Here is an 18,819-nt window from a genome sequence, read left to right as displayed (position 1 = left end):
TCACGAGTCAGACACGACTGAGTGCACACACATACAATTTATTGTTGGCATATGCTCCAGGATTCTTAATTAGGGTTCAAAGTTTCTTCTACTCAAACATGTGATAACTTTCTTCACCTTATTTCTAAAGGAGTAAACACACTACTGGTTCACTGGATTTGGTTTTATTTTAAACAGTACTACCTACATTCTTCTGCATATTGGTAAACCCACACATGCAGTATAAAATGGCTAAGACAGAAAATTACTGAGTGCTTGCAGCTTAGTGTTGTGTGTGTTTTGTGTGTGTGTGTGTGTTCAGTTAGCTATCTGCATTATTTCTTGAGTGAGTTAATGTTGTCTGATCCCCTACTTGGTCTCTGCCCCATATTAACAGGCTCTATCTGAGTCTTATAAGGAAAGAGCCCAAGATAGATAAATCAAATAGACTGGCCCCTGTTTGACAGAATATTCACTTAGGTTACTATTCTTTATTAGTATATAATGTAATGTTTCGGAGAAGGCAATGGCACCCCACTCCAGTATTCTTGCCTGGAAAGTCCCATGGACAGAGGAGCCTGGTAGGCTGCAGTCCATGGGGTCGCTGAGAGTCAGATAAGACTAAAGGACTTCACTTTCACTTTTCACTTTCATGCGTTGGAGAAGAAAATGGCAACCCACTCCAGTGTTCTTTCCTGGAGAATCCAGGGACAGGGGAGCCTGGTGAGCTGCTGTCTATGGGGTCGCACAGAGTCGGACACGACTGAGAATCCCTTATAATATTTTTGTCATATGGTAAACAAGTGAAAGTGAAAGTTGCTCAGTGAATCCAACTCTTTACAATGCCATGGACTATACAGTCTATGGAATTCTCCAGGCCAGAATACTAGAGTGGGTAACTTTTCCCTTCTCCAGGGGATCTTCCCAACCCAGGGATCAAACTCAGGTCTCCCGTACTGCAGACGAATTCTTTACCAGCTGAGCCACAAGGGAACTCCAGGTTGGATTTAAAAGCAAGGTATATTTGAAATATACGTATTTCATTATTTTTAAAAAGGAAGTTTTGTACAGGTATTATTAGCAGACTCCAAGCTCTAGATTTTAATAAAGCCTCTGACTAGATTCATTCTAAAGCATTTTTTACTGAAGCAATCAATGGAGCACTAATAACATGTAATTTAGAAACACTCCACATCACAGATCTGCCTCTCAAGTTTTATTATGCAAAGTAAAATACCTCTTGCTTCTTCCCTCGGAGGTCCTTATGCTAACTCATCATCAAAGTGATCCGTAAAACACAGAGCAGTCCAGCTGCGGTGTATACATAGCACAATTCCACGTACTTTCCCCCTCTGTCCCATATGATTTGAGGGTTTGCTGGAAATGGTAAAACAAACTTACTTTACCCTAAACAAGTAAATAATAGACTGTCTAGATTTCTTGGGTTTCTTTGTTTAACAGTTAAAACAGACTCAGATAACACTTAAGATACATGAAGAAATACATCACAAGATATGATACAATGCAATACTTCACAAGATGAGGACAGAGCTCACCCTGAGAACTTAAGAAATGTCTTATATAAATCTAATGTGCACATTGCCAGGACTTATTTCATATGTAAATGCAATAGATTAGAAAATAATATTTTGAATGAAGCAAATAAAGCATTAACTAGTTCTTATAAAATGTGTATAGAAAACAATATTGAGGTTTTTAATTCTATTTTTAAAGGGATTTAGTATTTTCCTGTTGAAGCAAAATGATATATTTTACCATAGCATCTAATTTTATGAATTCATGAATTTTTACTTGAAGAAATATCTTTTTTAAATGTTAAAACTTTAAATATAAGTATATTAAAAAAAAAAACAAACTGCCTTTTGAATGAAAGACCCCAACTGTGGCTCAAAAAGCAATGCTATTAAATAAATAATTTTATCTTTAATAGCATATGCATAAATTAATGATAGCAGTCAGTAGAACATTTTAGAAAGCTTCTCAGAATGTTGCTAAAATGTTTATTTCATATATATATCATATTTTCTCTCTCTTTTTTTGCCATAGAAGAAAAATTATTTTAAATGTAAAATTAGTGGTAATGGTAGGTGTTCTGTAGAGGCACAACACTGGGCGCACTGATATTATCTTTACAATAATTTGAGGCTGTAAAAACTATTTACAAGAGTTTTTAACTATGTAAAAACTATTCCCTGTGAATTCACTTTAACATTTTGTACCCGTTTAGTTTTAAATCTGTAATTTAGCCTGTCTACGGTTACCTGTGTAGGAAGAAGAACTTGACTAATGAGTCAATCAAAGAATATATAGACCAATAGATTCTTTTTTTCTTTCAAATTAAAGATGCTCACTTGTTAACATTAACTTGTTATGTTATAGTGTTCTATTTCTTGCAAAAAAATCATTCAGCAAGATGTCAGTTTTTAAAGTTCTTTGAGATGTGATTCAAGCAAGAACTGAAGGACATGAAAAGGATGTCAGAAAGCCCTAAAATTTAACTATAACAAAAGAACCTACCAAATTAGTTGATGGAATAATTTTCTATTAAATCTAATCTGTCATCAGCCATGAGTAGACATATTCACATAACCAGGTGATAACATGAAGAATGGTAGGTCACAAACATCAAACGGCAAGGGTTTTATTCTTCAGTGTTTACATCATCGTGGTGTAGGGTATACAGGGCTCACAAGATGAATAAAATCAGCTTCAAGGGAAATAAAAATAATAGTTGCCTTAAGTGACTCTTAAAACTGTTTAGTACACCTAATATTTCTTCTGTATTTAGTTGAACTTTTTTCTATACTATGGAAACATTATCTTTTTTGCCTTTTTTATTTTGAGAGGGGAACAGGTAATGAAATATGTAGATTTTTATTTTATATTGACATCTGATTTTCAAGAAAAACAATATAAAATTTTAATAATTTAATTTTTTGCCATGATGTAGCAGCTTATTTTTATATTTATGTAATTTTTGAAATGTAAATATAGTTTTTAGTGTCTTTGTAACAAAAGGGAATCAGAGTTTGTGTATGCTATGAAAGTAGCTGCTGATTTATGTAACTAAGCCAAGAAAATGCTAAAAAATCTAGACTTTTTTCCTTAATAACATAAATCAAAATTATTCATCAATTTGAGTAAAAGGAAACATTGCTTTTGTTTAATTAATGTATATGTTATTTAAATCCTGCTTTAAAACTTTGTTGAATTTATATCAAATAAAATGTTTTTGAACTCTGAATAATTTTTAAATAAAGAAAATGGACAAGGATCATTTAATTGATACCTCAAAATAATTTGAACATAAATGATTAATTTATATAAAAATGATCTTGAGAAATGTTTAATAGATCAGAGATACATGTATCCTTGTTGTTGTTGTTCAGTTGCTAAGTGTCTTGTCTGACTCTGTACGCCATGGACTGCAGCACATGTATCTTAATATTGACTAAATATGCCTTCCTGATTTTGTGTAAACTTAATTTGCTTGTCATTTTTTAACATTAAAAAACCTCTACTTCCATCCAAACTTTCATTTACAATAAGAAGTAAAGAGATCTAATTCAAAAAGATTTGTTTGGACACAAATGACTTTTTAATAAACAGAAGTAGAGTGGACTATAAACCATTTGGCAACAGTCATTTGAAATATACAGGGTTTCCATAACTTAATATTTTATGTTTTTTGAATTAATAAATATGCTTCATGGATATCATCATTATCAGTGACCTCATGAAAGTAGTTACATTAACCTATTTAATATATTTTTTTTTCCTTTTGTAAGTTTCCTTCTTTATTTTTTTTAAATTTTATTTTGTTTTTAAACTTTACATAATTGTATTAGTTTTGCCAAATATCAAAATGAATCTGCCACAGGTTTACATGTGTTCCCCATCCTGAACCCTCCTCCCTCCTCCCTCCCCATTCCATCCCTCTGGGTTGTCCCAGTGCACCAGCCCCAAGCATCCAGTATCGTGCATCGAACCTGGACTGGCAACTCGTTTCATACATGATATTTTACATGTTTCAATGCCATTCTCCCAAATCGTCCCACCCTCTCCCTCTCTCACAGAGTCCATAAGACTGTTCTATACATCAGTGTCTCTTTTGCTGTCTCGTACACAGGGTTATTGTTACCATCTTTCTAAATTCCATATATATGCGTTAGTATACTGTATTGGTGTTTTTCTTTCTGGCTTACTTCACTCTGTAGAATAGGCTCCAGTTTCATCCACCTCATTAGAACTGATTCAAATGTATTCTTTTTAATGGCTGAGTAATACTCCATTGTGTATATGTACCACTGCTTTCTTATCCATTCATCTGCTGATGGACATTGCTTCCATCTCCTGGCGATTATAAACAGTGCTGCGATGAACATTGGGGTACACGTGTCTCTTTCCCTTCTGGTTTCCTCAGTGTGTATGCCCAGCAGTGGCATTGCTGGATCATAAGGCAGTTCTATTTCCAGTTTTTTAAGGAAACTCCACACTGTTCTCCATAGTGGCTGTACTAGTTTGCATTCCCACCAACAGTGTAAGAGGGTTCCCTTTTCTCCACACCCTCTCCAGCATTTATTACTTGTAGACTTTTGGATCGCAGCCATTCTGACTGGTGTGAAATATTTTTTATTTCCTGATTCCAATCTGTGCCTTACCAACATGAAATTAAGATATGTTGATAATCCTTTTGGTATACTTCTTCTATCCCTTATCTAATTTCAAAGTGATCCATTTTTACCATCTTTTTAAATTTGAAAACACTTTTGGAACCACTATAGCATTTGGATTTATAGGAAAGAGATAAATTATATTTATTCTGATTCATAAAGCCATTATTAAAATTGTAAATTCATCAGACAGTTTTTGTTACTGTATTTATACAAGTGAAATACAAAATATCTTAATTTTTTATATAAGTCTTTGAGGTAAATAGCTTAAAGATATTCAGGCTTTTTATTATGATAAACTCCAGATGATTTCCTAAGGCACGCACTGAAATGAATTCAAATTTTAGCAAGAAATAAAGGAACAACAATGTTAAAGAAAAGTGGACCAGACATTTGAGAAATTTTCTGGAAATGCAGGAAACCCACTACCATTTATTTATGTTGTTTAACAGTTTCATTAGTAATGTCTAACTTTCCTATTGTCCTATGTACAATAATCATTTAAAGTGGTTCCTTATAATTTTTTTAAATTTTAATATAGAATTTACAGTATAATTTTCTGGATTTGGCTGAGTTGCTGCACATGTACACCTCCTCAGGTTGTATGGCTTAGGTGTAGTTTTGTTCTTATTACTGTCAGTCAGTCAGTCAGTTCAGTCGCTCAGTCATGTCTGACTCTTTGCGACCCCATGAATCGCAGCATGCCAGGCCTCCCTGTCCATCACCAACTCCCAGAGTTCACTCAGACTCACGTCCATGGAGTCAGTGATGCCATCCAGCCATCTCATCCTCTGTCATCCCCTTCTCCTTCTGCCCCCAATCCCTCCCAGCATCAGAGTCTTTTCCAATGAGTCAACTCTTCACATGAGGTGGCCAAAGTACTGGAGTTTCAGCTTTAGCATCATTCCTTCCAAAGAAATCCCAGGGCTGATCTCCTTCAGAATGGACTGGCTGGATCTCCATGCAGTCCAAGGGACTCTCAAGAGTCTTCTCCAACACCACAGTCCAAAAGCATCAATTCTTTGGTGCTCAGCCTTCTTCACAGTCCAACTCTCACATCCATACATGACCACAGGAAAAACCATAGCCTTGACTAGACTGAACTTTGTTGGCAAAGTAATGTCTCTGCTTTTGAATATGCTATCTAGGTTGGTCATAACTTTCCTTCCAAGGAGTAAACGTCTTTGAATTTCATGGCTGCTGTCACTATCTGCAGTGATTTTGGAGCCCCCCAAAATAAAGTCTGACACTGTTTCCCCATCTATTTCCCATTAAGTGATGGGACCGGATGCCATGATCTTCATTTTCTAAATGTTGAGCTTTAAGCCAACTTTTTCACTCTCCACTTTCACTTTCATCAAGAGGCTTTTTAGTTCCTCTTCACTTTCTGCCATAAGGGTGGTGTCATCTGCATATCTGAGGTTATTGATAATTCTCCCAGCAATCTTGATTCCAGCTTGTATTTCTTCCAGCCCAGCGTTTCTCATGATGTACTCTGCGTATAAGTTAAATAAGCAGGGTCACAATATACAGCCTTGACAAACTCCTTTTCCTATTGGGAACCAGTTCTAACTGTTGCTTCCTGACCTGCATACAGGTTTCTCAAGAGGCAGATCAGGTGGTCTGGTATTCCCATCTCTTTCAGAATTTTCCACAGTTTATTGTGATCCACACAGTCAAAGGCTTTGTCATAGTCAATAAAGCAGAAATAGATGTTTTTCTGGAACTCTCTTGCTTTTTCGATGATCCAGCAGATGTTAGCAATTTGATCTCTGGTTCCTTTGCCTTTTCTAAAACCAGCTTGAACATCAGGAAGTTCACGGTTCACATATTGCTGAAGCCTGGCTTGGAGAATTTTGAGCATTACTTTACTAGCGTGTGAGATGAGTGCAATTGTGCAGTAGTTTGAGCATTCTTTGGCATTGCCTTTCTTTGGGATTGGAATGAAAACTGACCTTTTCCAGTCCTGTGGCCACTGCTGAGCATTCCAAATTTGCTGGCATATTGAGTGCAGCACTTTCACAGCATCATCTTTGAAGATTTGAAATAGTTTAACTGGAATTCCATCACCTCCACTAGCTTTGTTCGTAGTGATGCTTTCTAAGGCCCGCTTGACTTCACATTCCAGGATGTCTGGCTCTAGGTCAGTGATCACACCATCGTGATTATCTGGGTCGTGAAGATCTTTTTTGTATAGTTCTTCTGTGTATTCTTGCCACCTCTTCTTAATATCTTCTGCTTCTGTTAGGTCCGTATCATTTCTGTCCTTTATTGTGCCCATCTTTGCATGAAATGTTCCTTTGATATCTCTGATTTTCCTGAAGAGATCTCTAGTCTTTCCCATTCTTTTGTTTTCCTCTATTTCTTTGCATTGATCACTGAGGAAGGCTTTCTTATCTCTTCTTGCTATTCTCTGGAACTCTGCATTCAAATGCTTTTATCTTTCCTTTTCTCCTTTGCTTTTTGCTTCTCTTCTTTTCACAGCTATTTGTAAGGCCTCCCCAGACAGCCATTTTGCTTTTTTGCATTTCTTTTCCATGGGGATGGTCTTGATCACTGTCTCCTGTACAATGTCACAAACCTCCGTCCATAGTTCATCAGCACTCTATCTATCAGATCTAGGCCCTTAAATCTATTTCTCACTTCCACTGTATAATCTTAAGGGATTTGATTTAGGTCATACCTGAATGGTCTAGTGGTTTTCCCTACTTTCTTCAATTTAAGTCTGAATTTGGCAATAAGGAGTTCATGATCTGAGCCACAGTCAGCTCCTGGTCTTGTTTTTGTTGACTGTATTGTCTAATATCTTAATAGTAATTAACAAATGCTGAGCACTTACTATAAACCAGACAATGAAGTAAGAATTTTTAGGCACTCCCTCATTTAAAACTAGCAGCTCCATAAACTTTTATCCCTGTTCTACATATTGTGAATCACTTAACTAATAAGTGTTGGAACCAGCTATAAACTCTGTTCTGTCTAAATTCAGTGCCTTAGCACTCAATACATTATAGAACTCAAGTCCTTTATTCACTTTCCGAGTAAAATCTAGCTAACGTGCTCTGCAAACTATCCTAATGTCACCTATAAAACATCCCTGTCTCTCAGTTCTGTGTACCTCTGCTACAACAAAACTTCTGCACAGACCCTGCACTTGTTTTTTATTCTTTGCTCTTGTCTAAAATTGTAATATCTTTTTACTAACATGTTCTTCTGTCTCTAGACCCAGGCCTAAGTTGATCCTTCTCATGTTGCTAACAAAATTACTACTCCTTTACTATTTCTCCATATTTACTTTCTCCATACTTTAATTCACCAGAGAACTACTAGACTCTTTTTCCTAACTTTAGAGCTCTGGTGATACAACTCTGCATTGGAAGGAAAATGCAACCTTAACATATTTTCTATTGCATATAGTTTAAGTCCAAAGCATATTGAAGCCAGACTTCCCTGGTAGTCCAGTGGTTAAGATTTCATGCTTCCTCTGCAGAGGGCACTATCTTAGAATGTAAGACATTATAGTACTTAGGGTTTGCTCCCGGTCAGGGAAGTTCTACATGCCACAGGGTGTAGCCAATGATAATAATAACAACAATAATGAACAATGTTGAATCTATTGCCTTCAGCAGGCCTTACTCCTAAGACTGATCGGCACACATACTATGGTCCAGTTAAGGGAACCTGAGTAGCCCCTATCCAGACTAACAATTTTTCAATTTTAGATGGGGTGAAAGTGAGAGAAATTTAGTAGAAAACATAATTCGAGTGTTTCTCTTTTTCCCAGGATCGTGATATATGGTGGAATTCCCTCTCATGATTCGCAGTTAGCCCCACCATCATTGAGGGTAAATAACTCACATGCTCATAACCATTCTGCAACCATTCTCACTTTCACATCCAGTATAATGTTTAATTAATTACATAAGATATTCAATACTTTATTATAAAATAGGCTTTGTGTTAGATGATTTTGCCCAACTGTGGTCATTCTGAATCCTTTTAAGTTCAGCTAGCTCAGACAGTAAAGAATCTTCCTGCAATGAGAAGACTTGGGTTCTATCTCTTGGTTAAGAAGATCCCCAGGAGAAGGGAATGGCTACCGACTCCAATATTCTTGCCTGGGGAATCTTGCCTGGATGACGGTGAACAGAGGAGCCTTGTGGCCCACAGCCCATGAGATCATAAAGAGTAGGACATGATAAGCAACTAACACTTTCCTTCTCACAGATTAAGCTATACTTTTTGGTAGGTTAGGGCTATTCAATTCATTTTGACTTGTGGTATTTACTTCCATAACCACATTGTAAGTTAAAAGAATCTGTATTTATAGTTTCCATGTAACTATTTGTGTTGTCTAAAATGCTCTTTCTGATCCTGATTTGGATCCTCTTAATTTATATCAGTCTCCTGGCCAAACTCAAACACTCTCTAATTCATGCAAATTTTTAAATTCCTTTGTCATTTATGATGGCGTTCTCCTCAAAATTTATATCTTGTTTTTTTTCGCCCCATGGTGGCATTTGTTTTTATTAGAATACCCCATATGGTAAGAGCTTTCCTAAGCCAGCACAGAGACTGGGTAGCCTCCTAGGGTCCCACAGCTTTCATCTTATCTTCCACTCTCTTTTGAGACTGGAGGGCAGGGGATGGGGATGGTGTCAGGCAGTCTCCAAAGTGCCTGCTCCTGGACCCCCGAGAGAGTTCACATTGCCAGCAACATACCCCAGGACACATCAGTGGTATACCAAAGGGCCTAAGGATCAAGGTAGTTTTTGAAGGCATTCCTGTTTGTACGGCTTCATGATGGAACCAAGGAGGCTCTCACAGACTCCCACATGATCCTTCACTCTGGTTGAGAGCAGGCAGGACCAGGAGAAGGTGGCCAAGGGTTAAGGGAGAAGAGACGGCATTGAGATACCCTTGGGAGTCTGGAAAGCACCTGGATTTCTGGGGAAGGGAGAACCATGCAAGCCCTACTCAGTTCTATTTTTTGGTTTGGGGGATGTCATATTTCCTTTTGCTGGAGTACCATGACTGCAGGGGGATGCCCATTGAAGGGAGAGTCATGACCCGGAAAGCTATGCAGTCCAGGAAAAGGCGGGGGGGTGGGAATCTACAATTCAACTATGCTGAGCCAGGATTCCTCCCCATTCAGGTGCACTGGTAAAGTCCATCAGTATGGGCCTATCCTCTTGGGCCAGGTAAGGAATAATAGTTGCTGAGGTGAAGCTGAAATAACCAGCCTGGAGAGGATGTAAGGCCACGATGTGAGAGACATTGTTAGCAGGAGTAACCCGGTCCCATTTAATGTTGATTATTCCCAAGACAATGCTGAAGTCTTCTGGAAGGAAGGAATCATCAAGCCAGTCCACGTCTCACGTAGCACTTGAGCCAACACTGTAGATATTGTTCTGAAAGGTCAGGTCTCCCCTTCCACAGCGCATCTGTTCAACAGTGATTTCGAGGCCAAAGCCTGGCTACTTTGTCTGCTTGTGTGATGGCAAATAGAATGAACACCACAAACTCCAGCAGCCTCAGCATGCACACTGTATCCCCAATCCCTCGAGACTTTTGGAAGCTGCCAAAATCACAAGCAGAAGGTACTTCCTGTTAAGGCATTCAGCCTCACAGCAAGTTTATTTATTTATTTCATGAGGTTGTATTAAGCTTCAACTATTCACAAGATAGACACTATGCTATGTTCCAATAGGAAACTGAGGCTAGATTTTGTTTCATTTAAACATATGTATGGAACTAGAGTTAATAAAAGTTACATTGTCTTAAAAATTTTATTGGAATGTAGTTGATTTATGATGCTTTGTTAGTTTCAGGTGTACAGAGTGTGATTCAGTTATACATATACATGTATCAAATCATTTTCAGATTTTCTCTATATAAGGTATCACCAAATATGAGTAGGTTTCTCAGTGCTATAGAGTAGATCCTTGTTAATTATCTATTTTTATATAGTAGTGTGTGTATGTTCATTCCAAGCTCCTCCTTTCCCCATGTTTCCCCTTTGGTAACCATATAAATATTTTTTTTCCAAATCTGTGATTCTGTTTCTGCTTTGTAAATATGCTTATGTATTATATTTTTAATTGTTTTTAAAAAGAACTCATACTTTGAAACTGTAAGAACATAGATTCAAATTTAGTGAATCACACTTACTGCAGAGTGATTCTAAGCACATTAGTTTGCTAGAGGCTCTTCTCTTCCTGCCTTCGTATTAGGTTTCAATGTTGCATAAGTTTTTTCACTTTCTAACTGGTGAGGTGAAGCACCTGACAGAGGCTTAGACCAAAAGATTCCCAGATTCTCTCTGGCCACAATATTTAATTCAAACATGGGCATGTAACCCACTCAGAATCCATCATTTTTGCTGGGGCTTTTGAGAAAGAGACTTCTGGTTTTTGTGTACATTTGTCTAGAGGATCTAGAGCTACAATAGCTATTATTACACCACATGAAGCTTAGACCTGAAACCAAGAGAGAAGATGCAAAACCAATAGATTAAGGGGAAAAAATGAGTTATGATTACATTCAGTTCAGTTCAGTTGCTCAGTCGTGTCTGACTATTTGCAACCCCATGAATTACATCACGCCAGGCCTCCCTCTCCATCACCATCTCCCAGAGTTCACTCAGACTCACTTCCATCGAGTCGGTGATGCCATCCAGCCATCTCATCCTCTGTCGTCCCTTTCTCATCCTGCCCCCAATCCCTCCCAGTATCAGAGTCTTTTCCAATGAGTCAACTCTTCGCATGAGGTGGCCAAAGTACTGGAGTTTCAGCTTTAGCATCATTCCTTCCAAAAAAATCCCAGGGCTGATCTCCTTCAGAATGGACTGGTTGGATCTCATTGCAGTCCAAGGGTCTCTCAAGAGTCTTCTCCAACACCACAGTTCAAAAGCATCAATTCTTTGGCGCTCAGCCTTCTTCACAGTCCAACTCTCACATCCATACATGACCACAGGAAAAACCATAGCCTTGACTAGACGGACCTTTGTTGGCAAAGTAATGTCTCTGCTTTTCAATATGCTATTTAGTTTGGTCATAACTTTCCTTCCAAGGAGTAAGCGTCTTTTAATTCCATGGCTGCAATCACCATCTGCAGTGATTTTGGAGCCCCCCAAAATAAAGTCTGACACTGTTTCCACTGTTTCCCCATCTATTTCCCATGAAGTGATGGGACCAGATGCCATGATCTTCGTTTTCTGAATGTTGAGCTTTAAGCCAACTTTTTCACTCTCCCCTTTCACTCTCATTAAGAGGCTTTTTAGTTCCTCTTCACTTTCTGCCATAAGGGTGGTATCATCTGCATATCGGAAGTTACTGATATTTCTCCCAGCAACCTTGATTCCAGCTTGTGCTTCTTCCAGTCCAGCGTTTCTCATGATGTACTCTGCATATAAGTTAAATAAGCAGGGTGACAATATACAGCCTTGACATACTTCTTTTCCTGTTTGGAACCAGTCTGTTGTTCCATGTCCAGTTCTAACTGTTGCTTCCTGACCTGCATATAGGTTTCTCAAGAGGCAGGTCAAGTGGTCTGGTATTCCCATCTCTTTCAGAATTTTCCACAGTTTATTGTGATCCACACAGTCAAAGGCTTTGGCATAGTCAATAAAGCAGAAATAGATGTTTTTCTGGAACTTTTGCTTTTTCCATGATGTTGGCAATTCGATCTGTGGTTCCTCTGCCTTTTCTAAAACCAGCTTGAACATCTGGAAGTTCATGGTTCACGTATTGCTGAAGCCTGGCTTGGAGAATTTTGAGCATTACTTTACTAGCATGTGAGATCAGTGATTACATTTCTGTAGAGCAAATTTCCGCTATATTTGAGCTCGTTCCAGAATTTCCTCTATGAGAGCGCTCCTTTTTTTTTTTTTTCATATAAAATATTTGTATTGGATATCCTATTATTTAAAAATGAAAGTCTAATATTGAGTTTCCTTATGTGTTCTTGCCTGGAGAATACTAGGGACGGGGGGGCCTGGTGGGCTGCCGTTTCTGGAGTCGCGCAGAGTCGAACACGACTGAAGTGACTTAGCATAGCATATGTCTAAAATACACATATTACCTGCTTCACACTATTTTGTTGATTGTAGGATTTTATGTAGTTCCTGGTACATAGTAAGTGATAAACAAATGCTGTTTCTTTTTCCCTTGGGATGATGATTTTTTTTTTTTTTTTTTGGTCATATTGTCTCCTAAAGTAGTTACCTTAATGAATACTTGGTAAATATTTGTTGTTAAAAAATGCTGCACTTAGTAATGTTTCTCTGGCATGGTGATTCCTCATAAAAGAAAAAATATGCCCAGTTTGTAGCTTGCTGAAAACTTCCCCATGGCCTTAGGTGCTGTGGAGGAAGAGAGTAAACACTTATCAGTTACTTGTGTAACATTGTATGGAGACAGATCAGTTGAAGATTTTTTGATTACTTGAGTCAGCTCAAGGGTAACACCAAATCTATAAGACTGCCATCTAAGAATTTTTCTGAGTTCCTTAGATTATGGCACTTATAAATAGGGCAATTCACTTATTCAGTCTGGGCATCCATCTCTACAGCTTGCACAAATCCTCATCTTCTCTAAGTGCTAAGAAGAGAAAACTCACTAGGACCTTTCTTAAAGGGAAGGCTTTATGTCATTTAGGATTTGACTAAAACACGTGATTGAAGAAACCTTCAATGCAGGACCTGCTGTCATTCTTCTAAGGTCTAAAGAATCTTTTTTTGTTTTCTTCTCTCTCAGGTAGATTTCATTATAAATCTCCTAGATTGTTTGTTTGAGATTTATGTCTTTCATGCCATTCTGAAAATGCTTTAGAGACATTTACTCAATAAATATTTTGGTTCAAAGTGTGCATATTGGAGTTGATATTTCACTAGAAATATCATTAATTAGAAATATTTCATTGATATTTCATTAGATTCCTCAGTTTTAATTTAGCATCAATGTAGTGTACAGCAAGGTTGAATAACTGATAAGATTTATAAGTAAATTAGAACGCTACCTACTCCGTGACTAATATTTTTCAAAAAAGAGTAATTCTTTTTTTTTAAATGAAATTTATCAAATTGTAACACAATGAAGAACAAAGTCATCTGCAGTTGACATTTAGTATATTTAGTAATTGACTTATAAAACTCAGGAAGCCTTGTTTATTTGTTTATTTTAATATTGGTCCTGTAGAGAGAGTAAATTGGAGAAGGAAATGGCAACCCACTCCAGTGTTCTTGCCTGGAGAATCCCAGGGACGGCGGAGCCTGGTAGCTGCCGTCTCTGGGGTCGCACAGGGTCGGACACGACTGAAGCGACTTAGTAGCAGCAGCAGCAGAGAGAGTAAATCATACTCTTTAGCAAACAGGAAATAGAGGCTCAAAACCAAGAATAGTTTGTTGGTTTTTGTTTTTGTTTTTTTCTCTTGTCAGTCATGAGCAATGATGCTTTAGACAACTGCTGTGAGCTCTGTTGAGAGTCTTATCTTTGGCCAAAAAAATTTAGAGGAAAACCATTCTGTAACAAAGATCACATGGAAGAATTCTCGATAAATACTTGTCAAATGGATTACTGGGGCATTTTTGAAATGTTACTATCAAAGTAATCAAGATAAATCTGCATGCTTATTATGTAATGACTACCAAGCAGACAAAGGCTTGAACATTCTCAAAATGTATTCCTCAGTTGACTAGGAATATCAGTATGTCCCCCAAACAAGTTAAAAAAAGGAAGCTCTCACAGTTTTTTTTGTTAGGATAAATATGCACCACTGTAAATGTCAATCCTATTGTGTAAGACATCTCAGACCCTTTAAAGTAAAACACTATCAGTGGTTGAAATCACAGACATGATAGAGACCTTCATTTCCTCAAGGCTGAAAGGAAAAATGTGGTAAAGGCAACAACCTACAAAATAAGAAGACATCAAGCTATGACATCTGGCAGGTCCTGAAGGAGGTCAGTATTTTGAACAGAATGAACAAATCACCAGCATAGAAGGACGTTCATTAGAAAACTCAGAACAGCTTGAGGAAAACAAGACAGAACCCATTCTGTTTGTAAATGAGATTGTCAGAGACTTTCTGTGGGTGGAAGGAGAAACAAAACAAATACATTATCAAGAAACCCAGATATGCAATCACTCTTGCTGTGTTCTCTGCAGAACAATGGAAGGAACAAAGATCTGTATGTTGGTGAATTCCTTGCAGAGTCAGTAATGACATGCTCATTTGCAGTGTGTTCTCTGGAACACTTAGCTGTTCTTTTTGCTACTTAAAAAGGAAAAAATAAAATAAAAAGTAGCCTTGTCATTGTGAGATGACATGCTGAGTCACCTTATTCTTTGCCAAGACAAATAATATGAGCAGATATTGTACTGTTTGGCATTATCTGTATCTGTCAGGACCTGCAGCTTCTGAAAATGGCAATAATCCATCTTTAATCACTTGTAGAACATATGTCAGAATCAACTCATTCTGGCTATTGCTTTGAGAACTTTCCTGACACAATTCTTAGATGCACAAAAGGATAGCTCTACAACTCAGTGCATGTCTAAATTAATTTTTGATTAATACAAACTTGAAAGTGTCAATTGGTTTCAATTACCCTGTGTGTACATATATTTTACATAGCTCAGCTGTGTGTGCATTAAATAATCAAGGCTTCTGTTAAGCAGATGTACGTAGGTTGTCACATGTTCTAATGGATTGGGGCCTCTGTGCTATCAGTTTTCATATAGTTTTTAAATCACTTCACAAATAATTGATCTTTATTAAACATTTAATTTTGCAAGGCAATGCTTCATCCTTTGTATGCTTTCTCAATGTTATGCTGCTATTAAATTTTGGAACTAGGTTGCGTATGGACACAGTATTGTTTGAATGCTGAGTCTGAGTAGTTTTGAACACTTGGTTCTGCTGGCTGATGACACTCCATGCCCCGTATCCACCCACTCCCCCAACACACATATATACACACTGACCTCTATTTACAATTTGCCTTTACTTACTACTAATCTCTTCTTGTTCCATTTTATGAAGAGATGCTGAACTGTTATTTGTATTTTAGATACATTTCTGATACTTGTTTTATGGGACATTTTTGTAGACATGTTCTTTGTTAATCTATTTAAAAAATAGCACATTATAATATAGGGAGAAAGAAAACAAATACATTATCAAGTTATCCAGATATGTAATCACTCTTGGTGTGTTCTCTGCAAAATAAAAAAGAGGGGATTTTGAATCAATTAATTGAATTATACTTAATCAACTAAGTTATGTTGATTATAATGTGTGTTTAATGCTTAAATCACTTCCAGTAGAAAACAAGCTTGCTCATTCCCCATTTTCATCATCATTTGAGAGATTCCTTCATAGCTGCCAGTCTGTTAAATACTCTGTGATCAATAATATTTGTCCTCACTATGAAATGTTACTGGCATAAGCCTTAGAAAGGATACATTTCAAGTATGAGAGAAAGGAATTACTACAACAAAACAGATTTTTGTTTCTAATCTATTGTATCAGAGTAGACTGCTTATCTCTTTCAAAGCATTGCTTTCTATATGATAATTAACTATTCTGTAAAAAATTCAAGCATCTGGAGTATAGTAGTTAATTCATAATGTAGATCCATCAATTTAATTTTACTTTTGAAACTTAGTCCAGTAATGATATATTTTAATTCAATTCAATTATCTTTTGTTCATTTACATTTATGAATTGCAGAACTGAAAAATAACCCCTGGTTTGTGTTACACATTTATGAATTTTCTTCATAGGACTTTGTAAAAGTATCATTCTATGGCTAGATACAATGCTAACGGGGCAGCCTATTTTCTTTATCATCAGCAAGAAATAAAAGGGCAATTAGAAGGCTCCATATGAAAGATTTTAAAGTATTTTTTTGAATTGTATATTCATTTTCACCACCAATGCAGTCGGTGCAATGAGCTGCTCACTTATTTCAAAGTTACGGTTTTTATTTTCTCTCTAGTACATTATGAACATAAGAGATTAAAAATAATAATAAGTAGAGACTTTGGCCCACTTAAAGACAGATGTGAAAAAGCTCAGAGATTTCTAGGCAGGAAATTACCTCAAATACCTTGACATTATCCCACTTTTATAAACAGCTATTTGAGTTAAATTCCCTTACATCTACAGACCTCTACCAACATTTTTCTGCACCTTCCTTGCCTCTAATGAAACTCTATTCTCATTATTGAGGCAATGTTTGCACATGAGCCTGGCATTCTCATTCTGAGCAGCCTTGATGTGCTAGGGCCTTGGACGGAGCTATTTGCCTTCACTATCATGGGTCCTAAATCAACATGAGAAAAAAAAAAAAAGAAGCCCCCCATTTAGCAATGTATAATCCTCCATCTCAATTCCATCCCTTTAAGCTTGTTTTATTTGTTGTTATTTCACAGCATTTAAGCTCAGCCTGAGCAATAATTCCTCTGGAGGCCAAATCTTGCAGTGATTTCTGCTTCCACGTGGACAGCTCACCCTCCATGTCACTCCCCAGTTTCACAAGACCAACACAAGCTCTAAATTCTGCTTTCAAAAATATATATTCTTATTTGTCTAATTGTCTCAATTACTATATTGCATTTAGAACCAAGTTAATTGCTTCCAAGGTAGTAATAATCCTCATTAACTTTAAAAGAAATTATCATTGGATTATGTCCATTTGTGATCTAGTTCTTCTCAATTTTTTTCTTTTCATCCTTGCTAGCTGCTACTTCCTAATATTCATCTTGTGCTTTAGACACTCTGCTCACTAGCTTCACTACTGTATTAGACTTTCTTATGTGTCACTGTCTTACACCTAATCTCCTCTGTTAAATTTATTCCAGCCGCTCAAAATTATACTTTCATAGAATTCCATGAAAGTTTTACCATGGCAGAAGTGAGTTTTCAAAAATTATTTGTTCACATATTTGTCTTCACCATAGGAGTCAGGTCCTGAGTAGCAGAATCATTGTCTGTTATTGTATTCCTACTCCAATATTTAGCTCATTGCCTGGCACATGGTGCCAATTCAGAATGCTCAGTAAGGGAAGGAGTGAATGTAATTAATAGAAGTTATTTGAAACTATTTCAGGAACTTTCTGCTGCAAGACTGAAATTACTCAGGAAAAGCTTTTATTTTATTTCTGTCTCAAGAAAGAGTTAATCCTTCTAATTATTAAGAAAGGGTAAAATGTCCCAATTCTTTGTCAGGCTCAATCTGATCATCTGTAGGCAAAGATAGGCTGAGATGGACAGAGTTGATAGAGAAAACTTTAACACATATGTTTTAATGAGGACTGACCCTCAAGTCTTCCAAGCCTAGTAAAATAGTTTAATATATAAACATAGTCTGATGCATTATGATAAGTGCTAAAATAGATGTAGCATCAAGACATTTCTAAGAGAAAGATAGGATGCAACCATTTTGGAGAAGTCAGGGAAGAAGTAGCAGTAGTAGTAATGTGTACAGCGGATTTTGAAGAAATACCAGAATGGAGAGCTTGTGACATGAAAATGCTGGTGGATAGTTTGCCCAGAAAATTGAACATGAGCTCACCCCTTCTCTAGGAACCATTAAAAAATGCTTAGTTTCTGACACTAGACAAGCAGACAATAGCCAAAATCACCTAAAGACTTGGAAGAATGTGGGAAAGAATACAGATCCCTTGAGAATGAAAACCAGAAACAGAAGAAAAGACTTTTCTAGATCTTTATCATATGTAAAGGGATATCACCAGCAATTTCATGTTCTTATGGGGACCTGAGAGCTGGTAGAACTGCCGTTCCAACAAGGAGCATTCTGCTGTGTGTCCTCTGTATCAAGTTTTGACCCTATACAGATGTGTTCTTAAGCCTTTGCCTTCCTTTGACATATAAACATCTTTTCGTTTGTATTTGTTGTAGAATTTCTCTTACTCATGATTACCTTGAGACCATACCAAAAAGTTGAATCTTAATAAATTGTCAGCCAAACAAGGGGAGATTTCTAAGGGAGGTTGTTATAGATAGATGAAAGAGCATGTGCGGAAGCACATGTACATGACAAAACATGGAAGGCCTATTTTACATTCAGAAAATAAAACAAACTTTAAAAAGCTTTCCTGACTCCTTTGAGAAAGTCCAG

At 37.0% G+C, this 18,819-nt stretch overlaps 1 protein-coding gene and 1 pseudogene across 1 annotated transcript in view; one reads left to right on the top strand and one right to left on the bottom strand.

Annotated features, from left to right (window-relative positions):
- FSTL5 (follistatin like 5) overlaps nt 1-18,819 on the top strand; it is an 880,400-nt gene that overhangs the window by 825,529 nt on the left and 36,052 nt on the right. The window lies entirely within an intron of this gene.
- Nucleotides 9,657-10,214, bottom strand: LOC102397244 (annotated as a pseudogene).

This window comes from Bubalus bubalis, chromosome 17 (genome assembly GCF_019923935.1).
Source record: "Bubalus bubalis isolate 160015118507 breed Murrah chromosome 17, NDDB_SH_1, whole genome shotgun sequence".
NCBI classification, from domain to species: domain Eukaryota; kingdom Metazoa; phylum Chordata; class Mammalia; order Artiodactyla; family Bovidae; genus Bubalus; species Bubalus bubalis.
This window is presented reverse-complemented; position numbering and strand designations above follow the sequence as displayed.